The 12,094-nt window shown below is 51.7% G+C and overlaps 2 non-coding genes across 2 annotated transcripts; both read right to left on the minus strand.

The window, feature by feature from the left end:
• Positions 1 to 10,813: 10,813 nt before the first annotated feature.
• On the minus strand, positions 10,814 to 10,886 carry TRNAR-CCU (transfer RNA arginine (anticodon CCU)). The gene has a single exon. It is a non-coding gene; the product is annotated as a tRNA-Arg (tRNA).
• A 327-nt stretch (positions 10,887 to 11,213) lies between these two features.
• TRNAI-UAU (transfer RNA isoleucine (anticodon UAU)) lies at positions 11,214 to 11,306 on the minus strand. The gene is given in 2 exon segments: positions 11,214 to 11,249; positions 11,269 to 11,306. It is a non-coding gene; the product is annotated as a tRNA-Ile (tRNA).
• Positions 11,307 to 12,094: the final 788 nt, after the last annotated feature.

Below are 12,094 nucleotides of genomic sequence, written 5' to 3' on the forward strand. Positions count from 1 at the left end.
GACAGGAAACTGAAAAGTCTTAATAGAAGATGGATGGAAAATGTCAGGCAGGACCACAGACAAGAGACTAACAGGTGAAACATCAGGCCAGGCAGTGAACTGGATCCCCTCAGGCTGGGCGGCAGGCAGGATCGCCTCAGGCTGGGCGGCAGGCAGGATCGCCTCAGGCTGGGCGGCAGGCAGGATCGCCTCAGGCTGGGCGGCAGGCAGGATCGCCTCAGGCTGGGCGGCAGGCAGGATCGCCTCAGGCTGGGCGGCATGCAGGATCGCCTCAGGCTGGGCGGCAGGCAGGATCGCCTCATGCTGGGCAGCAGGCTGGATCCCTTCAGGAGGAGCAGACTGGATGCCATCAGGAGGAGGAGCAGGCTGGGATCCACCCGGAGGAACAGCAGCAGAAGACTGTAATTGCTGGACAGCAGCAGCAGAAGTCTCTTGTGGCTGGGCAGCAGAAGCAGAAGTCTCTTGTGGCTGGGCAGCAGAAGCAAAAGTCTCTTGTGGCTGGGCAGCAGAAGCAAAAGTCTCTTGTGGCTGGGCAGCAGAAGCAGAAGTCTCTTGTGGCTGGGCAGCAGAAGCAGAAGTCTCTTGTGGCTGGGCAGCAGAAGCAGAAGTCTCTTGTGGCTGGGCAGCAGAAGCAGAAGTCTCTTGTGGCTGGGCAGCAGAAGCAGAAGTCTCTTGTGGCTGGGCAGCAGAAGCAAAAGTCTCTTGTGGCTGGGCAGCAGAAGCAAAAGTCTCTTGTGGCTGGGCAGCAGAAGCAGAAGTCTCTTGTGGCTGGGCAGCAGAAGCAAAAGTCTCTTGTGGCTGGGCAGCAGAAGCAAAAGTCTCTTGTGGCTGGGCAGCAGAAGCAAAATTCTCTTGTGGCTGGGCAGCAGAAGCAGAAGTCTCTTGTGGCTGGGCAGCAGAAGCAAAAGTCTCTTGTGGCTGGGCAGCAGAAGCAGAAGTCTCTTGTGGCTGGGCAGCAGAAGCAAAAGTCTCTTGTGGCTGGGCAGCAGAAGCAAAAGTCTCTTGTGGCTGGGCAGCAGAAGCAAAAGTCTCTTGTGGCTGGGCAGCAGAAGCAAAATTCTCTTGTGGCTGGGCAGCAGAAGCAAAAGTCTCTTGTGGCTGGGCAGCAGAAGCAGAAGTCTCTTGAGGCATAGCAACAGACAGGTTGGCAGCAGGCATAGCAACAGACAGGTTGGCAGCAGGCATAGCAACAGACAGGTTGGCAGCAGGCATAGCAACAGACAGGTTGGCAGCAGGCCTAGCAACAGACAGGTTGGCAGCAGGCATAGCAACAGACAGATTGGCAGCAGGCAGGGTAAGAGACTGGTTGGCAACAGGCAGGGCAACAGACTGGTTGGCAACAGGCAAGGCAACAGGCATAGCAACAGACTGGTTGGCAACAGGCTGGTAGGCAGTTGGGAGGGCATTAGACTGGTTGACAGCTAGCAGAGCAACTGGCTGGGCCGTTGGCTGAGCACCTGGCTGGGCCGTTGGCTGAGCACCTGGCTGGGCCGTTGGCTGAGCACCTGGCTGGGCCGTTGGCTGAGCACCTGGCTGGGCCGTTGGCTGAGCACCTGGCTGGGCCGTTGGCTGAGCACCTGGCTGGGCCGTTGGCTGAGCACCTGGCTGGGCCGTTGGCTGAGCACCTGGCTGGGCCGTTGGGTGGAGCAGGGCCTGTGCGGGCTGGAGCAGGGCCTGTGCGGGCTGGAGCAGGGCCTGTGCGGGCTGGAGCAGGGCCTGTGCGGGCTGGAGCAGGGCCTGTGCGGGCTGGAGCAGGGCCTGTGCGGGCTGGAGCAGGGCCTGTGCGGGCTGGAGCAGGGCCTGTGCGGGCTGGAGCAGGGCCTGTGCGGGCTGGAGCAGGGCCTGTGCGGGTTGGAGCAGGGCCTGTGCGGGCTGGAGCAGGGCCTGTGCGGGCTGGAGCAGGGCCTGTGCGGGCTGGAGCAGGGCCTGTGCGGGCTGGAGCTGAGCCTGTGCGGGCTGGAGCTGAGCCTGTGCGGGCTGGAGCTGAGCCTGTGCGGGCTGGATGCAAGCGTCTGCAAGTTGGATGCAAGCGTCTGCAGGTTGGATGCAAGCGTCTGCAGGTTGGATGCAAGCGTCTGCAGGTTGGATGCAAGCGTCTGCAGGTTGGATGCAAGCGTCTGCAGGTTGGATGCAAGCGTCTGCAGGTTGGATGCAAGCGTCTGCAGGTTGGATGCAAGCGTCTGCAGGTTGGATGCAAGCGTCTGCAGGTTGGATGCAAGCGTCTGCAGGTTGGATGCAAGCGTCTGCAGGTTGGATGCAAGCGTCTGCAGGCTGGATACAATTTTCTGCAGGATGAGTACAATGTTCGGCAGGCTGAAACAAAGTCTCTGTAGGCTGGATGCAAGTGTCTGCAGACAGCTGGATGCAAAGTTCTGCAGGCGGCTGAGTGCAAGAGTCTGCAGGCGGCTGGAGGCAAGAGTCTGCAGGCGGCTGGAGGCAAGAGTCTGCAGGCGGCTGGAGGCAAGAGTCTGCAGGCGGCTGGAGGCAAGAGTCTGCAGGCGGCTGGAGGCAAGAGTCTGCAGGCGGCTGGAGGCAAGAGTCTGCAGGCGGCTGGAGGCAAGAGTCTGCAGGCGGCTGGAGGCAAGAGTCTGCAGGCGGCTGGAGGCAAGAGTCTGCAGGCGGCTGGAGGCAAGAGTCTGCAGGCGGCTGGAGGCAAGAGTCTGCAGGCGGCTGGAGGCAAGAGTCTGCAGGCGGCTGGAGGCAAGAATCTGCAGGCGGCTGGAGGCAAGAGTCTGCAGGCGGCTGGAGGCAAGAGTCTGCAGGCATCGGGAGGCAAGAGTCTGCAGGCATCGGGAGGCAAGAGTCTGCAGGCATCGGGAGGCAAGAGTCTGCAGGCTGTACTGGAAAATGAGCAACTGATTGTATAGTCAGGGATGGAGACAGATCAAGTGCTGCAGGTGTTGCAGACCCAGGTTCAATAGGCAGTACATGCTGAATGGAGGTAGTGGGAACATATTTTCTTTTATGCTTTGATCTCCGCTTTCTTTTAGCAACTGTGGGGCCTGCTTTATAAGAGATCAAATTATTTTCTGGGCTTACTGAGGCTGTGTGCTGCAAGCTCTGATCAGCAGAAAAGGAAGGTAAGGAAGTAGACTGAGGAGTGGAAGAGGCAGAAAGCAGTTTTTGCCAGACAGAGGTTAAAGTAAGAGCATCTTCATAGATACACAAACCCTGACAAACAAGAGAATATGCAGATTCTATACACTCCAACATTGCTTCATTACCTTTCCCCAAATATTGTTCCTCAAAATATACTGGATCCTCTTCTAATAAATACAATAATGATTGGATTTGGACTGGCTGTAGGGGTGCCGAGAAATCATCTGAAGGCAAATTGGACAGTGCTAAATCTACCCATATTTTAATTAAAGATTCTACTTCCTGACTACAAAATATTCCTTGGGCTACAAAGCCATGCACCAGATCAACTAAAGCCAGCAAAGATTCTCTGGGATGATCAGAGAAAAACTTCCTGCAGGAAAACTCATTTTCCTTTGCTAGCAATGCATAATATTGCACCTGATTGGGATACATTTCCAAAACTCAGGCTTGCTGCTGTGATCAGTGTGTGGCCAGAACCTACTGTTACGGCTGCTCTTAGCAGCAGACTGATAGATCACAATGTGCAGCAAAACTGAGACGGAAACCAACGAATGTGAAATAAACAGTTTTATTGTCAATCAGTGCAATTATATACAAATTAGCAAATGGTAAATCCCACAGTGCAACCCACATAAACACAGCAATCCTAACTAACTAACTATACAACAATATACAGAAATATATACAGACCAGGCGGAACAGCAGACAAGGGCAAGGCAAATCAGAGTCAGAGTAAGCAAAGAACATAAACCAGGAGATCAGATCAGAACAGAGCTTCTCAGAGCAGGGAGCACAGAACACAGCGATCAGGACAGCCAAGCTGAACTGAGGTTCTGGCAAGGTTCTGAGGCGGGTGGTGTCCTTAAATGCAAATCCCATCAGATGATGCATAATTGTCCAGGATGGATAGCATGAGGGCCACCTGCTGGTGAATGATAGAATTACTGCTGTCCAGATGCAGAGAGCCACCAGCAGGTGAACCAGGAAACTGCAGGCAAAGAAATGTCCATGACATGCTGCACAATGCCACCTGCTGGTGATAGATGTTAGCATAGTCCCGAAACCAAGTGCCACCAGCAGGTGCAACCACATAGAGCCGGATTCCTAACACCTTCTTCCCCGCTGTCTCTGCTCCTCCCACCTTCTTCCTGTACTGAAACCAGGTCCTTACTTCCTGTCCTATAGCCCGGGAACCAATTCCTCCTGAACCTCCCTCTTCCAACCTGTTGCCAAGGGGATAAGCCCTCCCCCGGCCAACATTAACCCTCTATTCCCTGGACATATGTCTAGCCCTATCATGGGTGGCCCTCCTAAGCTGCGCTCCTCCAGGCCTTGCTTGATAGGTGCATAACCAATATTGTCCTTGTTAACCACTAATCACCCCACTAAAATATTTCTTAACCTTAACTCTATATAAAAGCACACCGGGACTACAACTGACGATGGATGAATAGGCCAGTGCAGCCCAAAGTTTATTAAACTTACAACATTTTAATATAAAACAATTTAACCATTTATTTAACCGTTGCAAGGCAAGGAGAAAAAACCGGAGCTTGTAAATCAATCACCAAAATCTTCAATACCTTTTTGGACATGCAGCCATACTCTGGCCCCCAACCGCGACCACCGATTCGGGGACAGCTGCATGCCCTTGATGAACCATGTATTTATTCAACACCTTTTGAGGAAATCAGACTTGTGAAAATCCTCTAAACTGTTTAAACCTGTATCCTCCGGCATCCTTGCCCCGCCACCCGCGAGCAAGGGAGAAACCTCACCCTTGCGCCGCCCGCAACAAAAAGGCCCTCTGGATCCCCTCCTCAAGTGCCAGAGTCCATAAATCTGTGCCTATGGCATTCAAATGGACACCATCCCTACTCAAAAACATATTCGTGTCCTCCTCTAGCTCTATGTGCCTCACTGCCACGCCCCCAATGTTAACTACAAATTTTGAAACATCACGATTAAGCTTCTTACGAGCCCTGTTGATTTTTTCAACAGACCGTGCCATTCTCCATGAGTTACGGCTGACGATCTCCGACCAGACGAGAATTGTGTTCTGAAACGTAGAGCGAATCCTCATCATATCACACTTCATCTCCTGTATGATCTGCCTCGTCGTCCTAGAGGCCAGATCGTTTCCCCCAACGTGTAGAACAAGCACGTCCGGAGCTCTGTCTAAAGCCACGAATCGCTGCAACTCTGATAATACCTTTTCCCACATCATCCCGGGAATACCAATCCATCTCAGAATAGCGGTTGCCCTGGATATGCCCAATTGTCGTCCGTCAGGCCTTACTGCAGCTCTCCGAGCGCCTCTAGCCACGTAAGAGTGCCCCAGGATCCAGACCAGCAATGGAGAAACTCTTGCCCCTAAAATAAGAAAGAAAAAGGAACCAAAACACGAAAAACAGCAGCCGATACATTAAAACCAAAACGTGGACAGCATCTGTCCTATCTCACTAAGTTTGGCCTGACGTATAGCAAGAATCTAGAAGATTCCCATCTACCTATGCGTCTGATCTGCTCATTGCCCAAACCCCACCGTGCCGCCTCCGTCGCAGCTCCAATCCTGAAGGAGTGGGACGCATATTCCAAGGGAGTATAGCCCAAATGCCCCAGTGCTTTTCTAAATATCGCTACAAACTGGTACTTGGAGAGGGAAGAGCCATCTGCATGGCACAAAAAAGACTCCCCTGATTCCCCACGAACTTCCATAAAACTTTTCACCGTCCGTACTGGGCAAGCTAAAGAATCTTCTAGCGGAAAAAGCACTATGGTTCGACCCTCCCCCATACGGTCCGTCTTTGATCTGCGCAAATAAACCTGTAGACCGCCCCTGGTAAGTCTCACTTCACTGCGCCTCAGTCCCCCTTCATGCTTTTTATTCTGACTGACTAACTCGCTCACCCTAAACGCCCCAAAGAAAGCCATGGCAAACACAGCGCTAAACAGCAACACCTCATACTGAGAAGCACATAACCCACCCAGACTGCCGATAATTGCCACTAACAATTGGAAAGTGACTGGACGCCTAGAATCCCGCTTGACCCTGTTTTGTGCTCTAAACCCCCTCATGGCCATCTTAACCCGGAAGTCTTTCGTAACATCTGTAATACCCTGAAGCTTAAAACAAAACGCTAGCGCGGCTAAGCTCTTTGCCAACACTGCTGCTGATACCCCGTTCGCTCCCTTCCTTGCCATGAACTGAAATAAAAGATACAAACGTTCCTCGTCTGATTTACAGCCTCCTGCCTGTTGGGACAGCTCGTTCCATTGTCCCCAAACAGCCGCATAAGCAGACCATGAAGAAGCCGATAATGAATTATATATCCAATCTTCTATGCATTCAGGGGTATGTCCCACAAGGCCTGGGGGCAACGAGCCCCCTGCCGCTCCGCCTCTGGCGCGCTGCTCCGAAATCTCTGCCATTGGAAGCGAGAAAGAGCATCAGCCACCTCATTCTCAACCCCAGGTAAGTGAACAGCAAAAATGAACATATTAAAACTCAGGCAGCTAAGCACTAATTGCCGTAACACCCTCACCACTGGCGGGGATGAGGCCGATAACCTGTTTACTGCCGTTACCACTCCTAAATTGTCGCAATTGAAACGAATGCGTTTGTTTCTTAATAAAGGACCCCAAAGTTCGACTGCTACCAATATTGGAAACAATTCCAATAGTAACAGATTCTTCGTAAAACCCAATTGTTCCCACCTGTCTGGCCACCGTTCTGCGCACCATTTTCCTGCAAAATATGCGCCGAAACCACATGACCCTGCAGCATCTGTAAACAATTCCAGGTCATGGTTCTGTACACTTTCCTCCATCCACATTGAACGCCCATTGAACTCAGCCAAGAAAACCAGCCACATACGCAGGTCCTCCTTGTGTTCCCCCACCAGTCGAATCCGATGATGTGGTAACTTTGCTCCTGCCGTGGCCATTGCCAACCGTCTGCAAAAAATGCGGCCCATAGGCATAATCCGGCAAGCAAAATTCAGTTTTCCCAAGAGGGATTGAAGATCCCGAAGGAAAACCTTTTTCTTTGCCAGCACCGTTTCAATATGCGACCGCAAGTCCTCCACTTTATCCTTTGGCAGCCTACACTCCATAGTCACGGAGTCTATTACAACGCCCAGGAACTTAATAACCGACTGAGGGCCCTCAGTCTTCTCCTCTGCCAAAGGGATGCCGAAGTTGGCACAGACCTGCCTCATGGTTGCTAACAAATATGAGCACTCCGATGATTCCCCGCTGCTGATAAACAGAAAATCGTCCAAATAATGTACGACTGACTGTACACCAGACACCTCCTTGACCACCCATTCTATAAAAGAACTAAAACGTTCGAAATACGAGCATGAAATGGAACATCCCATTGGCAAGCAGCAATCCACATAATACCGATCCTCCCAAAAACAACCTAACAAACGAAAACTATTCGGGTGAACCGGTAAAAGTCTAAAAGCGGCTTCGACGTCCGTCTTTGCCATTAACGCCCCCTGCCCAGCCCGTTTCACTATTCTAACTGCTGAATCGAAAGAAGTATATAACACTGAGGCTGCTTCCGGGTCAATGCCATCATTTACCGATGTACCCTTCGGATATGACAGATGGTGAATAAGCCGAAACGAATTCGGCTCCTTCTTTGGTACTAAACCCAAAGGTGATACCACTAGGTCAACAACTGGTGGCTCTACAAACGGGCCCGCCATACGACCCAGACTCACCTCTTTTTCCAGTTTTGCTGACACCACCCCAGGATGCATGGCAACTGACTTTAAATTACGGTGTGGAGGGTGAGAGCCCACCACTCCAAAACTAGGTATAACAAAACCGTCGGTAAACCCTTTACGAAGAAAATCAGCTGCGTCTGCATCTGGGTACTTATTTAGGAAGCGATCCATCCTTACCATTTTCACTGGACTCCTCCCTTTTTCCAGCGGAATCCGATGAGCGCCCCTTCCCATTTCTGTAGCACTTAGTGACGATATGGCTGCCCCCACAGGAAGAGCATTCATGTTTGAAGCGGCATGAACTTCCAAACTTACACGCTCCCTCATTATATTTCCAGCATACTCCTGGTCTTCTATTGGCCAACTGCCCGGGAGCTCCCGCACCGCCGGCCCCCCCTTGAAAGGGCTGGTTCGACTTGGTACCCGGAATCATCAGACTCATCCATAGGTTGATGTCCTTGTGATTCCATTTTATCGCAGGGTGAAACGCTTTTGACTGCCTAAACTGCTCGTCATAGCGTAGCCACGCATTTCCCCCGTACATCCTGTGGGCCTCACCTATGGTCTCCAGGTAACAAAACAGTGCTGAACAGCACTCCGGATGTCTTTCACCCAAAATGCTTGCCAGTATCGAAAACGCTTGCCTCCAGTTCTCGAAAGTTCTCGGTATCAATCTATACCTTCTACGTTCCTCTTCCTCCTTCTTACTTTCATCCGGCTTACCCCGATCTAAGTTAAACTTACCCAATGGGAGGAGTGAGAATATCTCCACATACTCACCCTTCCAAATCCTTTCCCGCACCTCTGGTTTCAGATGCACGCCCAGCGGTCCGCTGACACATAAGTATGCATCCCCTTTTGCTGTATCCGCTAACCGCACCAACTCGGTCTCCTTCTCCCTTGAGTCGGCCTGCGCGGACCCTGCCACTGTGCTCACAACCGCAGCGTTGCTGCTGGTGTCTACCTGAGCAGATGCGGGACCCACCGATTGCGTGGTTCCCTGTTCCCCAGATCCCGTCCAAGCCTGAACCGGTGATCCTAGTTGCACCGTGTTCTGGCGGGGTGCCTGTAAAGCATCCCTAATACTTTGTATTAAGGATGACATGAGAGCTACGACATTAGGCTCTGTACCTGTGGTACCAGTGACATTCGCATGCGCAGGAGCCCTCACCTGGGTCGTATCGTTAATTATTACCCCCTGACCCCCCGTAGCCCCGCTATGCCTCTCTACCCTATTACCACAACAACCTCCCGTGCATGAATGAACATTAGACATACAAACAGAGATTGCCTCACCAGGCTGCACCGGACGTTGGCCCCGATCAGCCGACACATCTGGACTCGGTGACTCGACCAGCTCTCCTTCTTCCTCTGACCTCTCAGATGCCACATCCACAGGGGATACAGATCGACTATCCTCTCCACTCCTGTGACCGTCTCGACTCCCATGCTGTTGCCTCACATCAGGTTGTTTGCCCCTGGCCGGCCGGCCCTGGCGGGAATCGCTGGTCCCCGCTGATTCCTTGCTTCTATTCTGACGTGGAGGGGGGGCGGGGAAGGCTGTCTGCCGCTCCTGCCAGCCGCAGCCTTAGCACCACGATTGTCTTTTCGTGCACCCGTCTTGGAGGTCGACTGTTTCTTTGCAGAAGCTTTCCCTTTTGAGGCCTGCAGTGCCGGCTTGTGCACCTGCGCTGTAACCACCACTCGATTGCGCTCACCGGCACCCTCCCTGTCCTGCCCCGACGGGCCTGCCTCAGGTATGTCAGGCACTTCCGGAGTTGCCGCTTGCTGCTGCTGTTGCTGCTGTTTTTTCCCCGCTGACTGGCCTCCCCGTGTTGCCCCCGATTCACTGTGGCCTGCTGTCGCTGCCTTGTCTTTTGTCTGCCTGCCTCCTCCACCCTTTGAGCTCTGCCCTGTACCTTTTTTGTTGGGGGGAGCCGGAGGGGTCTGTAGAGGGCTGCCGCTTCTCCTGCGCCTCCTGGGGGAAGATGCAGGGCTCAGTCGCTCCGGCGGCCTGGAGACACGTGCGCTGGTGCGACTTGTGGAGTCTCCGCCGCTGCCTCCTGCCATCCGTGACATCTGATCAGCCACCCACCGCGATCCTCGTGCTGCAGCCTCACTCCTCACCAACTGGATCAGGTTCTCCACGTCCTCCATTCTCTCTCTAGAAACGAGCAAAACAGGCTGCACTTTCCTAAACCTTCTTCCCCGCTGTCTCTGCTCCTCCCACCTTCTTCCTGTACTGAAACCAGGTCCTTACTTCCTGTCCTATAGCCCGGGAACCAATTCTCCTGAACCTCCCTCTTCCAACCTGTTGCCAAGGGGATAAGCCCTCCCCCGGCCAACATTAACCCTCTATTCCCTGGACATATGTCTAGCCCTATCATGGGTGGCCCTCCTAAGCTGCGCTCCTCCAGGCCTTGCTTTTTGAAGGTGGATTTGCTATGATTTTCCATAGTGTGGTGACATGATAGTGACTTTACATTTCTTTGACCTTTTGTAATGAGATGTGGGATACCCATTGAAAGCCTTGTCGAATTTCAAGTGGACCTGAACTCAGAACGTCCTTTCTGCTCTAAAAGATACGCAACAGCATAACAACCTTTAAACAAGAAACATTTCTTTGTTACAGCTAATAGAAATCCTAAGATAAATCTGCACTGTTTCTACTTCCTGACTGATGGAAGCAGACATATTGTTAACAGGCTGTGCTTTCAAATGAGCTTATCTGCCATTGGCAGTCATGTGACCCAGGGTGATCACCACAACTAGTGATTAGACACAAATGAGGGGGACAGGCTAAAGTCTCTAAATACATACACAGGGTGCATTTCTCTATGTTCTCCTTCTTTCCTGTGCAAGAGTTCTGGTCCACTTTAAAAGCCTTTGGCAGCCATGAGAATCCAAGTCATTTGTATCAGAGTACAATGTGTGTTGGTATGCTACATGTAAGGGCCAAAGAAGGAATGTGCCACCCCAGATGGGACTCGAACCCACAATCCCTGGCTTAGGAGGCCAGTGCCTTATCCATTAGGCCACTGGGGCATGCTGTAGAAGTGCAGCAAGTAGGCTTTTGCTCCACAGAGACTGCACAATGCCTCTTGCAGCAAATGAGTTGCAAATGGACGTACTTCTTTTCCTTGTGTTGTGCCATGGATTTTGCAGGTGATATAGCTCTTGCCAGCTTCCTCCACTGCTCTTCAACAAGCAAAAGCATTGGTCTCATTCTTTTTGGTCCTCACTCAAAACAAGCTTCCCTTGTTGGGCAATGACAGCTCCTGCGTGTAGCAGTGGCATACTGGCACCCTTTGGCTTGAATGTTTTGGGTCATAGGAGAAAGGTGATTAAAGGAAGCAAAAGGGCAACTATCTCTGCTCCAGGTGAGGCTCGAACTCACAACCTCGGCATTGCTCAACAGATACTGTCTTATAAGTACCGCGCGCTAACCGATTGCGCCACTGGAGCTCTGTTGCTGCTGTTGGGGAGGTGCCTTTATCACCAGGACACTTGGCCTGTGATGCGTAACTCGTTAAAATGAAGCACATGTCATAAATCATTATAAGACCAAGTCAATTGTTTGTTAAGAAGAAAACCGGTAGAAGACAGGGAGCGTTTGTCCAAATCAGCAAGCCAAGGTGACTATTAAGATCATCTCCATAGAGGTGAGTGGACTTCAATGGAGGCTTGACACAGACTAGGAGCACACAATCACACTTTTTTTGTGGTGGTGAGAGAATAGGCCATGAGAGCAGGCTTTAAAAGCCATGAATACCTCTGAAAAGGTGTGAGATCATTCTGGTCTGCTGCTAAATGTGCATGTTCCTACTGCATATAAGGCGATAATAAGGAAAAGCACACCTATCTCAAGTCATGTTTTATCCCCAGCAGGTGCCACTCCTCCAGAGTCGCAATGCAGTCGGCTGAGTTGGGCAGACTACACATGCAGGCATGATGCAGGGAATCCCTGGGGTATTTACTGGGCAAGGCGTATCTTACACACAGCACCCAAAATGACAGATTGAATTTATTATTATAGAAGATATAAATATATATGACAGCAGAGCCGGCCAATTGAGATGTTCACAATTGCGCGTTGCATCTAGCTTTGAAGTGGGTCCGTGAAAATCAGCAGGAAGTGCATTTTGAAGGTGGATTTGCTATGATTTTCCATAGTGTGGTGACATGATAGTGACTTTACATTTCTTTGACCTTTTGTAACGAGATGTGGGATACCCATTGAGAGCCTTGTCGAA

Source organism: Hyperolius riggenbachi, chromosome 3 (assembly GCF_040937935.1).
Source record: "Hyperolius riggenbachi isolate aHypRig1 chromosome 3, aHypRig1.pri, whole genome shotgun sequence".
Lineage (NCBI taxonomy): Eukaryota > Metazoa > Chordata > Amphibia > Anura > Hyperoliidae > Hyperolius > Hyperolius riggenbachi.